Here is a 21,392-nt window from a genome sequence, read left to right on the forward strand (position 1 = left end):
ATAACTCAGCCATCCGGCTCATGGTCCAATCAAGAACCAGCCTTTTATCAATAAATATAGCCCTTCGGCTCATGGCATACACGGTACTCCCACCGTCATCCTCCATATCTCATATAATCATCGTTGATCATCATTGATCATAACTTTTCCCCTTGCTTCACTCGCAAGTTACCACATCCCCTAGCTCCTTTCTCATTGCTAGGCATATCATAATGATTTAATACATAAGGGGTGAGATCGGAGGCTTGGAAGTATGAGATTTGGCTTTTAAAACTCAAATATCAACTTTGACATGAAAACAGGGCCACGCGCACGCGTACTCCATGCGCACGCGTGGATGGCCACAAAACTCATCGACGCGTATGCGTCATACACGCGGACGCGCGGATTGAAACACAGCCAGACGACGCGTACGCGTCAGCCACGCGTACGCGTGGGTGCATTTGCGCCCCAGGCACAAAACTAGTACAACTCTGGCACAACTCTCGGGAAAATGGCTGGGCATTGGGTGCAGCGCATCGACGCGCGCGCGCACACCATGCGCACGCATGGATGGTGCCCTTTTTGAAGAACGACGCGTACGCGCCAAGTGCGCCTACGCGTGGAGGGTCATTCTGCTAAAAATTTTCTAAGTTAAAAGCTGCATAATTCACAGATTCAACCCCCAATCTTCCGACGGACATAACTTTCTCATTTTAAATCATTTTTCGCCCGTTCTTCGAACGGAATGGACATCCCGGATCCAATTTCATTTCTAAATAAGTTTGGCACAAAACAGAGATCCAGAGTCCAAGTTATGTCCCATCAAAGTATGCCCAAAAACCATATTTTCATACAAAACCACAAGGTGCCCTTTTCAAAACAAGCCATTTTCAACACTTTTTAAAATCAATCAAAACATGCTAGTTTCAACCCTTTTTGAAATAAATCAAAATATACCAAAATCAACATCAAGCCTCCTCAACTCATACATTAATACTTTACCACGATTCACAAAACCGCCATATAACCATTTTTACCCCTTTCAAACAAATGGCTAAATTACAAACACATCAACATGTCATACATCCTTCCTCATCCCAATTTCCAACAATACTATTTCTAATCAACCATCATTATACATAATCAATGTCATACTCACTATCACGTGGTTTCACCCACAAATCAACCTTAATCATTCCTCAAGAATATATCACAACATACATATCTCTCATGCATTATCATACCATCAAGACATCAATAATCATAATCACATATATGACCACATAATATTTCTCACCCAAAACTAAACATACCTCATCTACATAATTCCACCCAAAATTACCAAATTCCACACTTCAACTCCTCAAACCTCATTATTCAATAACCAACCCAATCATTCATATATTCATTATCTGAAATTCATCCAATCACTCGTGTCATCATACAATGCACACATCAACTTACCTTCCTTACCTCTTTTCGGCCTCCGGCCCAAAATATACGGCCTCCGGCCCAATTTCACAAATTAAATGCATAAACCACAAATTAATACTCATTACCCAATACATCAAATTTTCAATACACCAAGCATACAAGGCCACACAATTCTCAACCCAATCATCAATTCACATTACATACCAACTATGCATATTAGCATCAACCATTTACACAATTCAAACTTAATCCTAGGGGCATCTAGCCTAGGAATTCTCATCACACCACACGGTACTTAAATGAAACTTAAACCGTACCTCTTGTAGCCAAATCAATTGAGCCTCTTCTTTAGAAGTCTCTACCAATCTTAGTCCCAAGCCTCACCAAAGCTCCTCAAGCAACACCAATCTCCCAATTGTGCACCAAGATCATCAAATACACTAACATAACCAATATCACATACATACATCAACCTAGGGCTCATAAAAATGACAAATCACAAGGTTTGAGCACTTCTTACCTCAGCCCATATGAAGTAGAGATAGAACTCACTTAGAATCCATGTTGGAGTATCCCTAAACACCCAAAATCACAATATTTCAACACTAACTTCCCAAAAACGTGTAACAGTGGGGAATTTCGAAAACTGGGCAGAGATGAATGGAATACTCACCACAAAACTTAGATAAAATTGTAGAGGATGAGAAGAGCGATGCGTGGCCGCAAACGGCTCGTCAATCGGAGCTCCGTAGCTCAAGTTATGGTGGTTTGAAGATCAAAGAGAGTTAGGTTTTCTCTCTTCTCTTCTCTCTTCCCAATTTCAGCGCCCAACACCCCTCCTTTAGGGCAAAATGAGCTGAAATGCTCATAACTAATGTTTATATATGTTGGGTCCTGGGCCCACTTAGGCCCAGTTCACTTATTTTTGTCCGTTGGCCCAATTTTGGGCCAAAACCTTTAAGATTAGCGCTCTAAATCGCACTTCAAATATTTCTACCTCCCCTAATTATAATTCCTCATTTCTTAATCTTATTTACTCATAATCAATATTCTCAGCTGCAGTACCAGACAGATCTCAGCCAGTACTTCCGGTCAAAATTCCACTGCGCGCTTTTACGCAGAAAACTATGTCTTCCGACTCGGAAAAATTTACTGAATCCAAATATCATATTTAAATTATCAAATTCTAATTGCCAAATCTTCCAACCATATTCGCTCCTATTTAACTTATTATTTATCTAATTTCGGTTAGACCGGGTATTACAATTCTACTCTAAAATCCAACCAAGCATTTCATCAAACACTTGGAGGGTACAAAAGAAAAGCATAGTAAATTGATAACAAGAGTAGAATCTAACAACAATTATTGAAAAGAATTAATAACAACAATCAAAAGAAACACATCTATTATGAATTACCTTGAATTGAATTGGAAGAAAGTAGAAGAAACAAAAGTAGATCTACAACAAAAACACAAGAACAACATAAAGGAAATTACAAGAATAGAAGAAGATGAATGTAGCAACAAGGAATTGAGAAGATAGAAGTAGAAGAAGGTGAATTAAAATCTAGATCTAAGAACTAAACCTAATCCTAATCCTAATCCTAGAGAGAAGTGAGAGCTTCTCTCTCTAGAAACTAATTCTAAAACTAAACTATGACTAATGGTAACTAACATCTAAAGTATGAGAGTATGTTCATTCCCCAATTTTGATCTTTGGCTTAAATAGCATCAGAAATGAGTTGGATTGGGCCCACAAGGCTTCTAAAATTGCTGGCCACGTGTTGCATTAAGAGGGTCATGTGCCACCATCGGTGCGTCCGCGTACCGTGCACGTGCGCGCCCCTATGCGCGATGCAACTATGGCAAATCTTATATCGTTTCGAAGCCCCGGATGTTAGCTTTCCAACCCAACTGAAACCGCATCATTTGGACCTCTGTAGCTCAAGTTATGGTCATTTAAGTGCGAAGAGGTCGGCTTGACAGCTTTCCGGTTCTTTCATTTCTTCATGAGTTCTCCAACTTTTCATGCTTTCTTTCTTCATTCCCTTGATCCAATCTTTGCCTCCTAAACCTTAAATCACTTAACAAACATATCAAGGCATCTAATGGAATCAAGGAGAATTAGATTTAGCTATTTTAAGTCCTAAAAAGCATGTTTTCACTCTTAAGCACAATTAAAGGAGAATATACAAAACCATGCTAATTCATTGGGTAAATGTGAGAAAAGGTCTACAAAATACTCTAAATTCAATACAAGATAAACCGTCAATTTGGAGTTTATCAACCTCCCCACACTTAAACCTTAGCATGTCCTCATGCTAAGCCAAGAATGAAATAAGGGGTATGACACTTATTCAAAGCAAAGAAACTATATGCATGCAGCTAAATGCAAAATGATTCTACCTACTTGGTTAAAAAATAAATCAATCTCCAAGACATACATGCACAAGTAGGGCATAAGATCATATAACGATTCATGAGTCCTACCAATTGAAGTATAAACATGAAGTTCACATAGACTTGCAAGAAGAACGCTCGTGAAAGCCGGGAATCAAGGAATTGAGCATCGAACCCTCACCGGAAGTGTTTGCACTCTAGTCGCTCGGTGTTTGGGGTTGATTCACTCAATTCTCCCCTAATCATGCTTTTCAAGATTTGTTTTTCATCTAACAATCAACAATTATTCAATGCACGCATACAATTATCATGAGGTCTTTTCTTTAGGTTGTAATGGGGTTAGGGTTAAGGTAGGGTCATATATGGCTAGTGGACTAGGGTTTGAATCTTTGATTAACCTAGACTTTCCCACATAACCTATATAATGACCTAATACAATTGAGTACTAATCTAACTACCCATTCCTCACTTTTTCACATACTCATGCATTTTCTATTCATTTCACAACACTTATGCATTGATTCTTATTGAGCTTCACTTTGGGGCATTTTGTCCCCTTTATTGCTTTTCTTTTTCTTTCTTTTTCTATATACATTTTTTTTTCTTTTCTTTTCTTTTTTTTTCTTTTTCACTTTTTTTTCTTTTTTTTCTTTTCATTTTTCTTTTTCTTTCAAACTATATACAAGAACATCAATGCATAAGGTCTATACATTTAATCAATACATGAGTATGTACCCAATTCCCCAATATAAAAATACAAAGCACAAACACCCTTTTATCCCAACCAATGTCCCAAAGTTTCCACACTTGAATGATACTCACATACACTAGCCTAAGCTAATCAAAGATCCAAATAAGGACTTTTATTGTTTTCCGCTTTAAGGCTTGTAATGTGCTAAAATTAAGAACAAGTGGGTTAATCGTAGGCTCAAATTTGGCTAACAATGGAAGATAAAAAGTAAGGCTTTTTGGGTAAGTGAGCTAAATGAAATGATGGCCTCAATCATATAAATGCATGAATACATAAAATAATGGATATAAAGAATCAAACAAATCAAAGATTACATTCATAGAAAGAGAATAATGCACACAAGAAGGAAAATAAGTGGTTATAAGATGTAACCACACCATTAGGCTCAAAACTCACTCGCTTGTGTTCTTAGCTCAAAAACCATGTTCCAAAATAAATTCTTTCAAGCAAGTGCCACAATTTTCTTTTTCCAAATTGGTAGGGTGCCCTAAAACAGTTTCTTGGAAAGGAAATCATCACCCTAACCAAGTAGTCCTAATAAAAAAAAAGAAGTGGTAAAAATATGTACAAATTCTAACTAACATGCAACCTATCATACAATGCAATAACCAATCTAACAAAGAAAACTAAGAATTGGTGTTGGACAAGGAAATTATTACCCACGGAGATCGGTCGACGACCTCCCCACACTTGAAGATTGCACCGTCCTCGGTGCATGCAAAGAAGAACAAGGTGGACGGGTTGCTACAATTGATGAGCTCCTCAAATGGTTATGCGGATGATTTATTTGTTGCCCCATTAAAAAGCTCTTCCTTTCTCCCTCCTTGGTGGCCGACCTAAAAGGATAGAAAAGGAAAGGAATATTAAGCCTATGACAAAGATATCAAAGCAAATAGAACATAGGCGGGGGTTAATGCCAAGTAGGAATCCGGTTCTCCACTACATGGTAGCTACAACATGTAGAGGAGGAAACAATAAGAGACAATGGCATATCAATGATACTTGATGCAAGAGTAAGGTCAAAGCATGAAGAGCATGATGAGCATCAAGTTCGAACAAGAGAGAGTGGGCCATGAAAGACAATATAAGGTCATATCAATGCACAAAGAACATAAGAGTCATACAAAATGAAGCATTGATTTAAAAGTTTCATCACCCAACAATATCAAACAAGTCAAGAGGCACCAAAATAATGCAAGAATTTCTCAACAATTGAGTGTAAGAATCCAACACCATTATTGAAATGACACTTAGAAAAAAAAAACTGAAAACATGCTATAGAGACAAAATAAAAATGGAAAGAGTAGAAGTATGCGAATGCAGTGAACAAAAGAAAATGGAAGATGAGAAAAAAACTCCTTTTTTTTTACCGACGCGTGTGCGTCATGCACGTTTACGCGTCGATGGGTATATTGGTCGAAGGACGCGTACGCGCCAAGTGCGCGCACGCGTGCATCGAGTTAGGCCGAAGGCATAGTGTCGGCCCAAGTCTGGCACAACTCTCGGGTAAAAGTACCGGGGGTGCAAATTGTGCAATCGACGCGCGCGCACAGTGTGTGTGCGCGTGCATTGCGAATTTAAGATCACGTGCGCGTACGCGCCAGGTGCGCGCACACGTGCACAGACTTGTGCCTTAGGCCCAATGTTTGCACAGTGCAGACCTAACTCTCGGGTTTTTGGGCTGGAGGTGAAATTTTGCATCCACGCGTAGGCGTACAGTGCGCGTCCGTGTGGATGGTTGAAAAATGCTCGGGTGCGCGTACGCGTTATGTGCGCGCACGCGTGGAAAATTTTTTTTTCTAAGTTCTTGCACCAATCCATGCCTTTCAATCCTCCAAACAGCTACCAAAACACCCTAAAACCTTATTTATCATACTATACTAAAACAATAAAAACAAGAAATTAAACTAATTCTACCAATATTTACAAAAGATAAAAATGAAAATGAGAATCTACCTACAATGGCAACTCAATTCACTTATTAACAAACTAAAAGAGTATGGAAAGAGTTTACCATGGTGGGGTGTCTCCCACCTAGCACTTTTATTTATTGTCCTTAAGTTGGACTTATGGGGAGCTTCTTATCAAGGTGGCTTGTGCTTGTATTCATCTTGGAACTCCCACCAATGCTTGGTTCTCCATTGTGCCCCTAGATTTCTTATGGATTGAGCCAAGTGTTGATGGAGTTCTTCACAAGCTTGGGGCTCCCAATGTTGATCCTCTTTTTCTAATCCGGGATCCCACACTTTATTTTCACACCCGTCTTGAAGTTGATTATCATTATTAGTCCAACCGGGTGGTAAGTAAGGTGAATTCTCTATATAGTGGCCAACAATCCTCCTAGACCCATCTAATTGAGCACTACTCCAACCTTTATATCTCATGTTTGATGCATCAACCATAATGAGCCTTGATTTGCAACGCCAACCACAAAACCTTTTCCGCTTACGCTTCATCCCACAAACTTCCCTAAGTTGGCCATCCGTTTCAAGCAAACAATATTCAAGTGGGACAATAAAACTAATAGAAATGAATTTCACCCACTCAAATGAAGGTGTAGATGGCAACTTAGGCAAAGATGCTTCCAAAGATCTTGACAAAGCATAACCAACCCTCGTTCTTCTATTTCTAGGGACTTCCACCTCTTCACAAGATCTCTTGATCTCAATCCTTTATTCAACAATTTTATCTAAACCTTTTCCTTTACTCAAATCATAGTAGGGAGGGTGAGAAAAATTTACCTCCTTAACGCTTTCAAATCCAATCGGAGGAGGTTCTTCATGCTCAAAGGATTCTTTACCACTAAGACTTGATGCTTGATCTTCATCACCAAGGAAACTCAATCCTTGCTCTATCCCATCCAAGTCTTCATATGGAGTATGCCTTGGAAGGTGTGCACTTTCCTCCCTAGCATCAATTTCAATCATCTTGGAGGGGTTTTCTTCAACTCTATGTTCCCATGGAGGCTCCGCATCTCCTAAGTCTTCTACCACTTCTTCCTTGTCTTCAACAATTAAAGCTTCCTCCAATTGTTCTAATACAAAGCAACTTCCTTCATTTTCCACCGGAATTTCCAATCTCTCCTTCATGCTATGTTCTTCATTTAATTCTCCACATGTAGCCATGGGAGTTTCTTGAGTGTTCAAGCATTGGGATGCTAATTGATTTGTTACCGCATCCAAGGCGGCCATGAAATTTTGCACATCCCTTTTCATCTCTTCTTGCCCTTGAACAAGAAAACCAAGGGTTTCATCCATTAGAGGTTGGGGTGGGTGGAAGGGTTCATCAAATTGGGGGGAGAGTTCATAGTAGGAAGGTGGTTCTTCTTGGTAGAGTTGTGGTGGTTTTATGTTTTCCATTCATTCCACTTGTTGCACAACACACTCCATGGTTGCTTGAAATTGATCCAATGCTTCCTTGAGATGATCCCTTGACTCTTGTTACTCTTGGATAATATGATTAGGATCATGTGGCTCTTGGATCAATGGATATGAGTATTCTTCCATGAGAGGTTGTGGTGGAAAGTAGTATTCATCTTGTGGTTGAAAATTTTCATTTATTGGAGGTGGTTCATCTTGGTAATAATATGGAGGAGGTGGCTCTTGAAAATGTTGATGTTGGAGTGGTGGTGGCTCTATGTGTGGTTCATATGGCTCATAAGGTTGTTGGTAGGATGGATATGGATTAGGGTCATATGAAGGTGGTTGGTAAGAAGGGGCTTGTGAGTATGGTTGAGAGTTATGTTGAGGATATGGTTCATAGGCATATGGTGGTGGTTCTTGAAAGTCACAAGGAGATTCACTATAGCCATTGGATTGATATGCATCATAGAATGGCTCTTCTTCATAGTGCATTGGTGAAGGTTGTTGCCAAGAAGATTGATCATATGCATATGGCTCCTCCCACCTTTGGTTATCCCATCCTTGATACACATGCTCATTATAGTTCTCATCACCTACAACATAATTGTAATCACACTCATAGCCAAAATGAGAATTCATGATAGCAAGAGAAAATAAGAAACAAAAAAACAATAAGAAATAATGAAACAAAATACTAAGACTAGCAAAAACTAACAAGCAATCCAAAAATTAAGATATTCACAATATTCACATATATACAATAAACCAATAACATAACACCATTGCAATTCCCCGGCAACGGCGCCATTTTGATGATTGGATTTTTGATGGTATAGAATTTCACAAATGAATTCTCGTTGCAAGTATAGTTTCTAAACCAATCACTAATCCTTTCATACAAAAAGTTGTTTGTCACTAAAACAAACCCCTAAAATTTATAAACCGAAGTATTCAAACCTCGGGTCGTTCTCCCTAGGAATTACAATAGAGTGTCTTGTTATTGGTTGTGAGTTATTTTGGGGTTTTGATATGAAGCATGAAAGATAAATGGCAAGAAAGTAAACTAAGGCCTAAAAAGGTCTTGGCAAGGGTTGGTGGTCAAGGATTTCTATCCTAATCACTAACCACAATATGAGAATTGGCAAGGATTAATCTCATTAAATCATCCTCTAACAAGTAGTAAAGGAAAGTCAAATGAGCTATATCAATCCTAGTCCATAAGTCCTAACTCTCCACTAATTCAATTAGTGAGAACTAGAGTAAATGGCTCCCAATCATCAATTACTTGGACATTAGTAACTCAAGAGTTCCTAAGTTACCTTTCCAAGCCAAGAGTATAAAATTCTACTCTAAAATCCAACCAAGCATTTCATCAAACACTTGGAGGGTACAAAAGAAAAGTATAGTAAATTGATAACAAGAGTAGAATCTAACAACAATTATTGAAAAGAATTAATAACAACAATCAAAAGAAACACATCTATTATGAATTACCTTGAATTGAATTGGAAGAAAGTAGAAGAAACAAAAGTAGATCTACAACAAAAACACAAGAACAACATAAAGGAAATTACAACAAAAGAATAGAAGAAGATGAATGTAGCAACAAGGAATTGAGAAGATAGAAGTAGAAGAAGGTGAATTGAAATCTAGATCTAAGAACTAAACCTAATCCTAATCCTAATCCTAGAGAGAAGTGAGAGATTCTCTCTCTAGAAACTAATTCTAAAACTAAACTATGACTAATGGTAACTAACATCTAAAATATGAGAGTATGTTCATTCCCCAATTTTGATTTTTGGCTTAAATAGCATCAGAAATGAGTTGGATTGGGCCCACAAGGCTTCTAAAATCGCTGGCCACGTGTTGCATTAAGTGGGTCATGTGCCACCATCGACGCGTCCGCGTATCGTGCGCGTGCGCGCCCCTATGCGCGATGCAACTATGGCAAATCTTATATCATTTCGAAGCCCCGGATGTTAGCTTTCCAACCCAACTGAAACCGCATCATTTGGACCTCTGTAGCTCAAGTTATGGTCATTTAAGTGCGAAGAGGTCGGCTTGACAGCTTTCCGGTTCTTTCATTTCTTCATGAGTTCTCCAACTTTTCATGCTTTCTTTCTTCATTCCCTTGATCCAATCTTTGCCTCCTAAACCTTAAATCACTTAACAAACATATCAAGGCATCTAATGGAATCAAGGAGAATTAGATTTAGCTATTTTAAGTCCTAAAAAGCATGTTTTCACTCTTAAGCACAATTAAAGGAGAATATACAAAACCATGCTAATTCATTGGGTAAATGTGAGAAAAGGTCTACAAAATACTCTAAATTCAATACAAGATAAACCGTCAATTTGGGGTTTATCAAGCCGTAGGGTTGTATTTACTGGGTTTATGAAAATTTGAGAGAAGAAATCATCTGATCATAAGTTGTTATCGCTCTTCTCTTCCCTTCCTTCACCACAAACACAAGGTTCTGACGTTGTGATCGGACTCAAGGGATTGATTGATATATATTTTGAGCATACAGTGTCAGTGCCGAAGGTGTGTGAGAAAGATAACACATTTGTGTACTTGGATGATGATGGTGGAGAAGGGTGTAATGCAGGTACAAATACTGATGTCAGCCCCCCACTAACACAGACTCATGCACTCATGGTTGCTCCTATCCCTAAGGTTGTACCCAATACTTCTTGCAAATCCAGTCCTAAAAAAAACAAAACATCCAAACGGCAATCACAGCCATCACACTCCAAAACTGCTAATCCTTCCAAGACAACTAAACCTCTCAAGAAGACCAACTCCCCAAAACCCACCAAGCCCACCAAGCTCACCAAACCCACCAAAATCAGCCAGCCCACGAAGCCCAGTCAGAACACTAAATCAGATAAGAGCAACAAGCAGAAACTGTCCAAGAGACCAAGTATTTCCAGGAGACCCTGTACACGGTCCGTTGCTAGAGGATTTAGTAGCAAAGTGTTTAACAATGAAGTTTCCTTTGATGTATCTTCTGACTCCTCTGACAGTGAAGAGGATAGCATGTTTAAGCCAGGTCCGGATGAGGGTAGTTCTTCTGATTCTGAGGCTACAGGGAATGATCCTAAAACTGGGAGTAGGATTAAGAGAAATATGACACATGCAGCGGTGGGTAAGAGAAATATTAATCCACTAGGTAAAGGGAAGGAGAAGATATTACATGAAGACGATGGTTTGGTGGAGGAGGTGAGTGATGCTGAAGTTGACCTTGGGTTTGTGGGTTGTGTTCATGAAGGGGCAGATGATGGACTAGACCCAGGTGTTGACTCAGATGGCACCAATTCTTGGCACTCGGAGGAGATGAAGATGCCTCCAAACTCAGAAGATAAGCTGGAGGAAGGAAATGAATCTGAAGAGGCAAGTCTGCTATTTAGGGAGGTTGCAAGGTTTGGAGAGCTGCACCTTGAGGTAGGCATAAAGTTCGAAACTAAATGGAAATTTAGAGAAGCTGTGAGAGCATATACAATTCAAGAGGGTAGAGGCATAAAGATAGTGAAAAATGATAACATAAGGTGCAGGGCGGTGTGTAAGGTCAAAGAGTGCCCATGGGTGGCTTATGCATCAAGAGACCATGAAGACACCTGTTGGCAAATTAAAACATTCAATGATAACCACACATGCCCAAGAGAGGACAAGAATAGGGCTGCCAACAGGAATTGGGTATGCAGCAAGCTTGTGAAGAAGGTGAGAAAGTATCCAAATTTTAGACACTGCGAGGCTACAACTTACTTCAAGACACGGTTTGACTTGACACTGAATAAAAACTCAATATCCAGGGCATTAATGGATGCAAGAAGTGTAGTATATGGGGATGAGAAAGAGCATATAGAATGGTTAGAGATTATGGTATGACGCTGTTGAAGACTAATCCCGGTTCCACTGTACAAATATGCACCAACCCCCAACCAGATGGTGAAGTTACCTTTGATAGAATGTGTATATGCTTAAGTGGCTGCAAAAACGAGTTCAAGGCTGGTTACTGTCCCTTGATAGGTCTGGATGGTGCTTTCCTGAAGACACGGTTTGGTAGCCAGATTTTGTCAGCCGTGGAGTTAGATGGAAATCATCATATCTATGTCATAGCCTGGGCTATTGTCAGAGTGGAGAATACAGAGACATGGAGATGGTTTCTTAAGCTACTTCATCAGGACTTGGGGTATTATAAAGATCATGACTGGTGCTTCATATCAGATATACAAAAGGTGTGAATTTATTTGATTGTCTTGCTTTGATTTTATTTGATCTTATATTAAGAATTGTGTTGTTATGCTTACTGTGAAGAATTGTGCTTTCATTGCAGGTTGATGGTTAGTTTTGCAGGGGAAATAATTTTGATGTTATGCTTATTTGAATTAATTGTGAGATCATTGGATATTAATGGTTAGTTATTAGGGAAAGAATTCTGTTGTTATGCTTACTTGATGAATTGTGTTTTCATTCGAAATTGAGTTATTTTGGAAAGGATTTTGCTGTTACGCTTATTTGCATTAATTGTGAGATGATTGGACCTTTGATGGGTAGTTATTAGTTAAACCATTGTGATGTTATGCTGTTATGCTTACTTCGATGGTTAGTTATTAGTTAAACCATTGTGAGATGATTGGACCTTTGATGCTTTCATTATGCTTGTATGCATTATATGGAGAACTTGTAATTATTGGTTGTCTGATTAATCTGGATTTTCTATTAAGCATGTTATATACTTTCTGGATTATTATGTACACTTTAGATAAACGTTAGGGACTTGTATGGGTCACGAGCTTCAATTGTAGGGACTATTATGGGGATAGTAGTCAAATGTCACGGACTATTATGTGTCACGATTATAAAGTCAGGGACCATTATGTGTGTATAATATGTATAATGTTTATTGAATCTGGCAGGGACTGATATCAGCAGTCGTCTGGTATTTATAGAAAAATTTCAACAAGAACTGGAAGGACTTACAGCTACGGGGACTTCTGTGGGAATGTACAAGGGCAACAACATACCAAGAATTCAGGGATGGAATGGACAAGATCAAAAGGTTAAATGAGGATGCTTGGGCATACTTAGAGAAGTGGCCAATGGATGCTTGGAGCATAAGCTTATTCAGCCATAAGCCGAAGTTGGATAGCATCTGTAACAACGCCTGCGAAGTGGTCAATGCTAAGAACTGTATGAAAGAAGAAGAAGAAGACGTGAACAAGACGAACAGGGGAAGTGTATGAGAATTTGGGGATTTATGGTTACATATACTAGGAGGGACCAATCTGGGTAAAAATTGAAACTTAGACAGCTCAGCTAGCCATGGGAGCCCTCCAGCGTGGCAATCCGAGGCCACATCAGCGTTCCAGTGATGAGTCATTACCTGAAATATGGACAGGGACTAGTTTGAGTACTCAGAACTCTATTTGGAGGACTACAATAGAGAAATCGAGATCTTAAGAATTACTATGAGTAATTGCGTGAATCTCAGGGACTACTATGAGTAAATAGTATTTACTCATGCAAGTTGCCTTCAAACACCACTTTCTCCTTCACCCCTACATAGCTATGCTAGGATTTGATTTCAAAAGTAAAAGGAGGTTTCTATCTATCACATTTTATAGTTTTTAATTTTGTCTTTAATATTCTCATTTAATTTAAACATATATATATATATATATATAAAAGAATTTAGTTAGTATGTATTTTAGAACAGATGTAAAAAGTACTAATTAAAAAATTTATTATAAAAATTTGTGCAGAATTATTTTTTAATGTAATTATTGTGTATTTATTAAAACAAGATATTTAAAATTTTTTATTAATAATGATTTTAAGATACATGGTAGCTAAACCTTAAATTTAATTATCTAACTTGAATCAAATAATACATTAATGCATGGTCCATTTTTTTTTTCTCTTTTTTCAGCATCTAAGTTAGTTATGGTCTATTTATTCGGAGTAGTTCACTATCTTTAATTAATTTGACAAAGATAGATGTGTGCCTTAATTACTTTCCGATCCTCTGATATCCACCATTGCTCTCTTACCTTGACTATATGATGCTTGAAATTATTATTTTATAGTTAGAAGGCATAAATTAAAAAAAAAATGAAAAAGACAATAAATTACCTTAATTACTTTCCGATCCTCTGATATCCACCATTGCTCTCTTACCTTGACTATATGATGCTTGAAATTATTATTTTATAGTTAGAAGGCATAAATTAAAAAAAAAAATGAAAAAGACAATAAATTATAGTTCAAATGATATAATCTTTTCAGTTTTATTTAAAAGTTTTGAATTTGAACCTCACTCTTAACTATAAAAAAAAATACAAGAAAATATTGAGAACTAATATTATACGTCAATATTACAACTAATAATACTCGATACAAAGAATAAAAAAAAATTAAAACTCTTAAGAATAAGAATATTCAAAATTTAAATTAAAAGAAATATTTAAAATTTAAACTCAACACAAATTTATTTTTAATTAATTTCTTACAAAATTTGTTGAACAACTTATTATAGAATTGATTGTGAAATTGACCATTATAATATTGATTCAATAATATTATTCAGAAATAACTTTTCAATTTATCATATTTAACTAGAAAAGGGCGGCACCTTATCCTTAATTATATTACTACAAGTATTAATAAAAAATGCATTTATAATATGCTTCACTTGTTCTTTACATAATTCATGCACATGCTGATTTATGTGTGTAAAATAACTTTGATCAACTATGCTACATATAACTAAAATTAATTACCAAAATCAATCATCAATATAACCAACTTGGGTTAATCGAGTGGTCAGCTCACTCGTCCGTTTAAGCAAGTGTCGGGAGTTCGAATCTCGCTTTGTGCATGCAGCAACCCATTAGCCAGCGGCAGACCCTTAAATGGAGCTCTGATCCGCGACAGATTAGTCCTTAACCTGTCAGATTGGGAGATACCGTGGGTGACAAAAAAAAATCAATCATCAATATAAAATATATATTAAAATATAAATACACATTAAAAAAATTAAATTATATATGTATTTATACACAAATATATTAACGGCTGAAATATATTATATGGATGGAATAAACAAATGGTTCATGCTATGTACAAGAGGTGAGTTTTAGGGTGCGCCTGCCTTAATCAGGCGTGTCACACGCCTTGTGTTTTTTTGGATGTTGGCACAATTTCCATGAGACACGTGTTATTTTTAGCAGTATTGTGTAGGTCTGAGGTGTAATTTTTGACTGGCCAACAGGTTAATGAAATCTCCTCAGTATTAAAATTTTGCTCCATGGTCTTGGGTGAATATTTAAATTCGACATTATATATGGCAAGTGCATAAATATATTTTTGTTAAGAGACTGAACCTAGTTGGGTTGGCAGATGTCTTTTTTCTTTTATTATTTTGGTGGAACCGTATATATATATATATATATATAAACGATTTTTGGGTATACATTTATATAATAATTTATATAATGATGTATTTTTATATGATGATTTAAATTAATGTTAAATTACTTTTGAAATTTTTTTTTATATCAATTTCAAAATGAATTCATTGAATAATTATTAAAATTTTAAAAAATTTAACGTGAATTTGAATAAACTATAAAAAAAAAACAAAAAAAGAATGTGGATAAAAGACAAGAATGTGGATAAACCACTACTCTTTTTGGATCTTCAAGAAAAGATATAGTTGTGGTGGACTTAGCATCAACATCACTAACATATGTTAATGGAACTAATTCTAAATTTTTATTAGCTAACGTTTATCATGTATGTTAAATTTAATTTTAAAATATTATATTTATTTAAATAAATTATATTTAATTAAAAATTATATATAATTAAAAATATTTATATTTATGTAAAAAAAATTTCTATGAAATAATATTTGACAATATGAAACTTACATTTAATTAAAAAATTATCTAAAAAAATTTGATAAATATTTAATAATTAAATCAAAAATTAAAATTTTTATACTTAAAATGATAGATATTAAAAATTATAATATTTCATGAATATTGAATATATTTTTTTAAAAGAATTAATTAGAAAACTAACAAATCATAAAATATACCAAATTAATAATTAGATATATTCAATTTCTTAAAATGATATGGAAAAATATAATTACTTAGAATTTAATTTGAAAGATTAAAATTTCAAAGTAAATGGTAAAAATTTTTTATTAGTCTACACCAATACTTAAAAATATCTTAATATTTTCTGTAAAAGAAAATCAAAATAAAACCAATAACACATAAAATAATATTAAAAAGATAAATTAATTATTATAATGATTAGGATGATGAATTTTATTTATAAAAACTAACTTTTCATACGGTTCTCCTTGTAAATGAGAATTTTATTCAAAGTCAAAAATTTTAAGGTTTCTCCATATTCATTTACAGAAGTAGTAACTTTTCTCAGACTCTTTTTATATTAAATTTTTCCAGACTTTTACTTCATAAAATATATTCTTTAACCAAATTTATTTAAGCAAATTTTGGCCCATCTTTTTATGAGTGTTCGTCACTTATTTACTTACCTGGATCTTTTGGCCCATTAACATAAAAAAAGGGAAAAAATGAAAATATATCAAGTATCGAAGACTACTACATAATATGTCTTCTTAGCTAAGGTCAAAATGAAATTTTGAATAAGACCCACTAGCAAAGCAGTAACCTGTGTCAGAGAGGACAGGCTAATGCTGCGCCTCATTGTGACCGGCGCTTCCTAAAACTCACCTGTACAAGATCGTTATATTAAAAAAGGTTGTGTGCATAAAAAGCCAATAGATTTCCACCTCAGGTTAGGAAATCCAAGATGAGAGCATATGAAGTCAAGCAACCATCCAAAGAGAAAAGTAGATAAGTTTTTGGAGGATGCATTATTTGGGACCCTCAACAAAACTGGCATATTCATTCATTGTGATCCCAACTACACTCAGGGAAATGGAAGTTCTTGTAAAGTTGTGAAAAAGTTCTATATATATATGGTTTAGTTTACCCACAAATTCAAAGAATTCGGATTGGGACAAAGTTTCTTCGTTCCTTCTCATTTGTTCTGCTGAGTCATGAACATTATTGTTGTTGTGGTGGTTGTTATTAATTATTAGCAACTACACCACTATTTAGCGTCGGTTTTGGAAACCGTCACTAAATTTTTACCACCATCTATCAATCATCTTGTGGTTAATTTAAAAAGGGGGTTAAGTACGATTTTAGTTCTTAAGGTATAGATTAAAAATTTTTTTTATCCTCAACATTTTTTTGCATACAAAATGGTTCTTAAGATTTAACTTGATTTTAAATTTTTGGCAGCGGAAGTGGAGATAGCGGTAGATCGTAGATAACTTATTCTTCTTCTTCCTCTTCCTTTTTTCCTTCTTCTTCTTTCCTTCTCCCTTTGCAGAAGCAGAAATACTCTCTTTATCTTTTTTTTTTATTTTATAATTTTTTGTTATAGGTAATTTGGTTCAAAATTTTAAGATTTAAGTAAAAATGACGAATTTAAAGAAAATTGTTTCAACAAGTTTTTTCCTTTTTATTATAAGACTTAAAATTTGTTTTAAAAAAAATACTTTTATTTCTTTTTTCATTTTAAGTCATTCAAACATTGAATCGAGTCATGGCCCTCTCATCATTCACTAATTCTTCTTTAAACCTTGACTTTTTTTCCCCTACTCTTTAAAAAGCTAATAATGCTTTACTTTGTGGTTTAGCATCTTCTGATATTCTTGAGGGAGTGGAAATTGTAAAGTTACAACGGTGAGAGAAATGTATAACTAATCCGCATTTAATTGAAGGTTTACTTTTGTTAGTGAGTATCTTAATTAGGCATACTTATTAAAGTTACAATAGTAACACTATATATATATATATATAGAATTTTAAATTCTTAATGTAACAAATACATATATTAAAATTTTATTTATACCATGAAATATGTCATTTGTTTTTGATAATCTTAATATATAATTATTAATAAAATCATTGAACTAATGGTGAAACTAAAACTACCACCTTGTTTCTATATTCCTTAAATGTTCATAGTTGGAGAGGCAGAGCCTCATACAAGATAAGAAGGACAATTACTTCTTCCTTTTCTATAAGTAGTTATGTATAAATTTTTATTGGTTTAATTATTTTATTGATCTCTATAGTTTTTCGAAATTTTTGATTAGGTTCCTATACTTTTTTTTTAATTGAATTCTTGCACCAATTTTTTTTTTTAATTGAGACCCTACAATTTTTTTTCCTTTTATTTGAGTCTTTGTACCAATTTTTTTTTAGTTGGGTCCCTATACAATTAAGCCAATTACTATAAAAAAGGACCTAATTGAAAAAAAAAAGTTGGTGCAGGTACCTAATTAAAAGAAAAAAAATATAAGAACTTAATTAAAAATTTCGTAAAACTATAAGAACCAACAGAGTAATTAAACCATTTTTATTTTATTCTTTGTTAATTATAAAAATTTTTTGGCCCCTCCCTAAAAGTTAATTTAAGTCCACTCTGCATAAAAAATTCTAAAATAATTTCTTATGCTTAATACATAGGGTCATGTTAGTTGAATTCGAAATATAAAAGTCAGATCAATATAATTTAAGCACAAAAAAATAACCTAATTCCCCATTTACCATGGAAGAAAAATGTCAACATCACAAATATTAAGAGAATCTACGAATAATTAGGAGCTAAAGCTTTTAGTGAAAAAAATAGAGGACTAATGTTGATTGAAATAGAAAAAAGATTAATTATCTAATATTTTTCATATTTTATATGCACAGAAATAATTGGATGCTTTGGAATTGAGACCACGGTAGAGCACGGACGTCAATTCTACAATCTTTTCTTGGAGTATGCTCCTTACGGTTCTTTGGCTGACTTGATCCACAAGAAACCTCTCTCCGAGACCGAGGTGGGTGTCTATGTACGCATGATTGTTAAAGGGCTTTCACATATTCATCGCAAAGGAATCGTCCACTGTGACCTCAAGCCGGAGAACATTCTTGTGTTTCCTTCATTGGATAAAGAGATTGCAAACTATCAATTGAAGATTGCGAATTTTGGATTATCGAAAACCAAAGAGGAGAAAACAGATGTTGAGTTGTGGAAGTCCAAGCCGAGAGGTATGCCGTCATACTTGTCGCCGAAAGCGTTTTCTGGTCATATTGATGCTCCGATGGATATATGGGCACTTGGTTGCATAGTGATTGAAATGCTCACTGGCCTGCCTGGGGTGAGAGCCCTTTACTTATTGAGGAGTTGAGGTACTTGGTTGAGCATCATGAACTATCACCCAAGAAGCCGAAGGGAATTGGTTTTTTCTGTCATAATTTTCTGGAAAAGTGCTTTATGAAGGATCCTAGCAAGAGGTGGACTGCTGACAGGCTTCTTGATCATCCTTTCCTTTATATCACCGTGTTTCATTCATATTATCTTGCAACTTGGCTATGATTGTTTTTCTTAATTAGTTTAGAGTTATTATGATGACAATGTAAGATTGAATGGTTTGGTTTGTTGTGTCCCCTGTCCAAGGGCCTGATGGCTATGCCGTAGGGTTTCTTGGGTCAGGCCATCTTCTTTCCCTTGATGGCTTTGCCGAAAAGGAGTTGGAGTGGGGCGGTATTAGAAAATAGAAAAGTTGTACAAAGTATTGATACATAATGAGTCTGTTCCTTAACATTTATGATTTGTAAGATTTAATAAATTATTTTAATAACAGTAGTTTTGTTTGCTATTTGTGCTTCGAATGTTTTCAGTTCTTTCAATTTTCTTTTTCTTTCTTTCTTTTATAATCTTACTTTCAGTATATGATCAAATAATTTAATTAGATAGAAAAATGTCAACTCGTGTTAGGATCAAATTTACTGGTCAAATTTCTTATTAATTGCACCAATTCGGTATTGATTTCCTCAACCATGAAAATTTAGTTGGTTGATCCATTAAAGGTGCTTGATCTATTTATGGTTGCCGTTGGATGAAACATGTGTTAGGTTCAGTGGCAAAAGAACTCGAAGTTTATGCCTATCCGGGTATTTGGGGTATAACGGTTTATGTATGTTTAGAATCCATGGAACCCCTCTCGCAGTTTACATAGTTTACTAAAAAGTTGTATTTTGGTATCCATTTTGTAAAAGTTGTATTTTGGTAAATTTTAAAACTCAATTGTTTTATTTTGGTAAATTGCCCAATAATTTATTAACTAGAATCCAGATTTTAAGTAGTATTTCCAATTGATTTTGAACCCATTCATCATAATCTTGAAGCATCTGCAGAAGTAGCAGTGGCATGAGTTTGTCCAGCAAAGCTTGCATCATTCTGCACTCAACCACACTAATGTATCATAATTCATGAATAAAAGTTGTTGATTGAAACTGGTAGAATAATATATAATGACAAGAGGACAAAACTAACATTTTGTTGTTGGTTTTCAGAGAAAATATTCACTTAATCTGTACAAAAATTTGATGAGTTTTGCATTGAATTAGTAGCAACATTGCCAAACCACTATCATAAGCAAGTATAATTTTTAGGGAGATATATAATCTTGAGAATTATTAATTCACAAGTTCGGTCGAAAGTCCAAACTACAGAAGTAACTTCTGTTTGACCTTGATATGTGAAGCCTAGCTCTTTCAATAAGGATTAATCTACAATCAATAAATGATAAAAACAAATTCTTGAAAGCAAATGAATAAATAAATCAAGGTCAGAAAGAAATGAGCAAATTTTGTTGGAAGAAATCAGCAATCTCTATCATTCTATGATTAACAAAAATAAAAATCGAGTTAATTTGGTTGGAATTGATTTTTGGGACCATCCGAAAGCATGACAGGAGAATAACATATGGAAAACAACCTAAAAGCGTTAAACCAAGATTATTTGCTAAAAACACTCATAAATTTCCATATACCGTATGCAATGTTTTGATCGTTAAGAATTAAACGTATGGCGTATGCAATGTTTTGTAGCTAATTTCTTATTTACTGGAAGAAAAATTGAGAGATGTTAGGTGATTTATATTTTTTTAACTAAAATTATTGACCGTTTAATATTTAAATAACGTTTGGCTATACTGAAAATATCTCATATGAAGCAAAAATACATCTCTTTACCATTAAAATTTGGCGCAATGCATATTCACTAAGTTTAACAGTTGATTCAATACTTTAGTTTACATAAGTGGTACTTGTATTCAGAGAGAACAAGACGCAAAATCTAACATAAAACTGCATTCCAACAGAATTGATGCATGGCCTCATGCATCTCCTCATACAAGTCACTTTAATTTTACACCTTGCAGTGAGTGTCATATTTAAAATTTCAAAAATAAAGCTAATACATATCAACGAAATTATCCTATTGTAGCATAAAGTGTTTGCAGTTTGCCTATGCAATCAGCGTTGCACCTGAGTGCTTGCCAACAAA

At 35.1% G+C, this 21,392-nt stretch overlaps 1 pseudogene; it reads left to right on the top strand.

Annotated features, from left to right (window-relative positions):
* The first annotated feature begins 17,610 nt into the window (after positions 1–17,610).
* On the top strand, positions 17,611–19,680 carry LOC130936322 (mitogen-activated protein kinase kinase kinase 20-like; annotated as a pseudogene).
* The last annotated feature ends 1,712 nt before the right edge of the window (positions 19,681–21,392 follow it).

The sequence above is a fragment of the Arachis stenosperma genome, chromosome 6, assembly GCF_014773155.1.
Source record: "Arachis stenosperma cultivar V10309 chromosome 6, arast.V10309.gnm1.PFL2, whole genome shotgun sequence".
In the NCBI taxonomy this organism is placed as follows: Eukaryota; Viridiplantae; Streptophyta; class Magnoliopsida; order Fabales; family Fabaceae; genus Arachis; species Arachis stenosperma.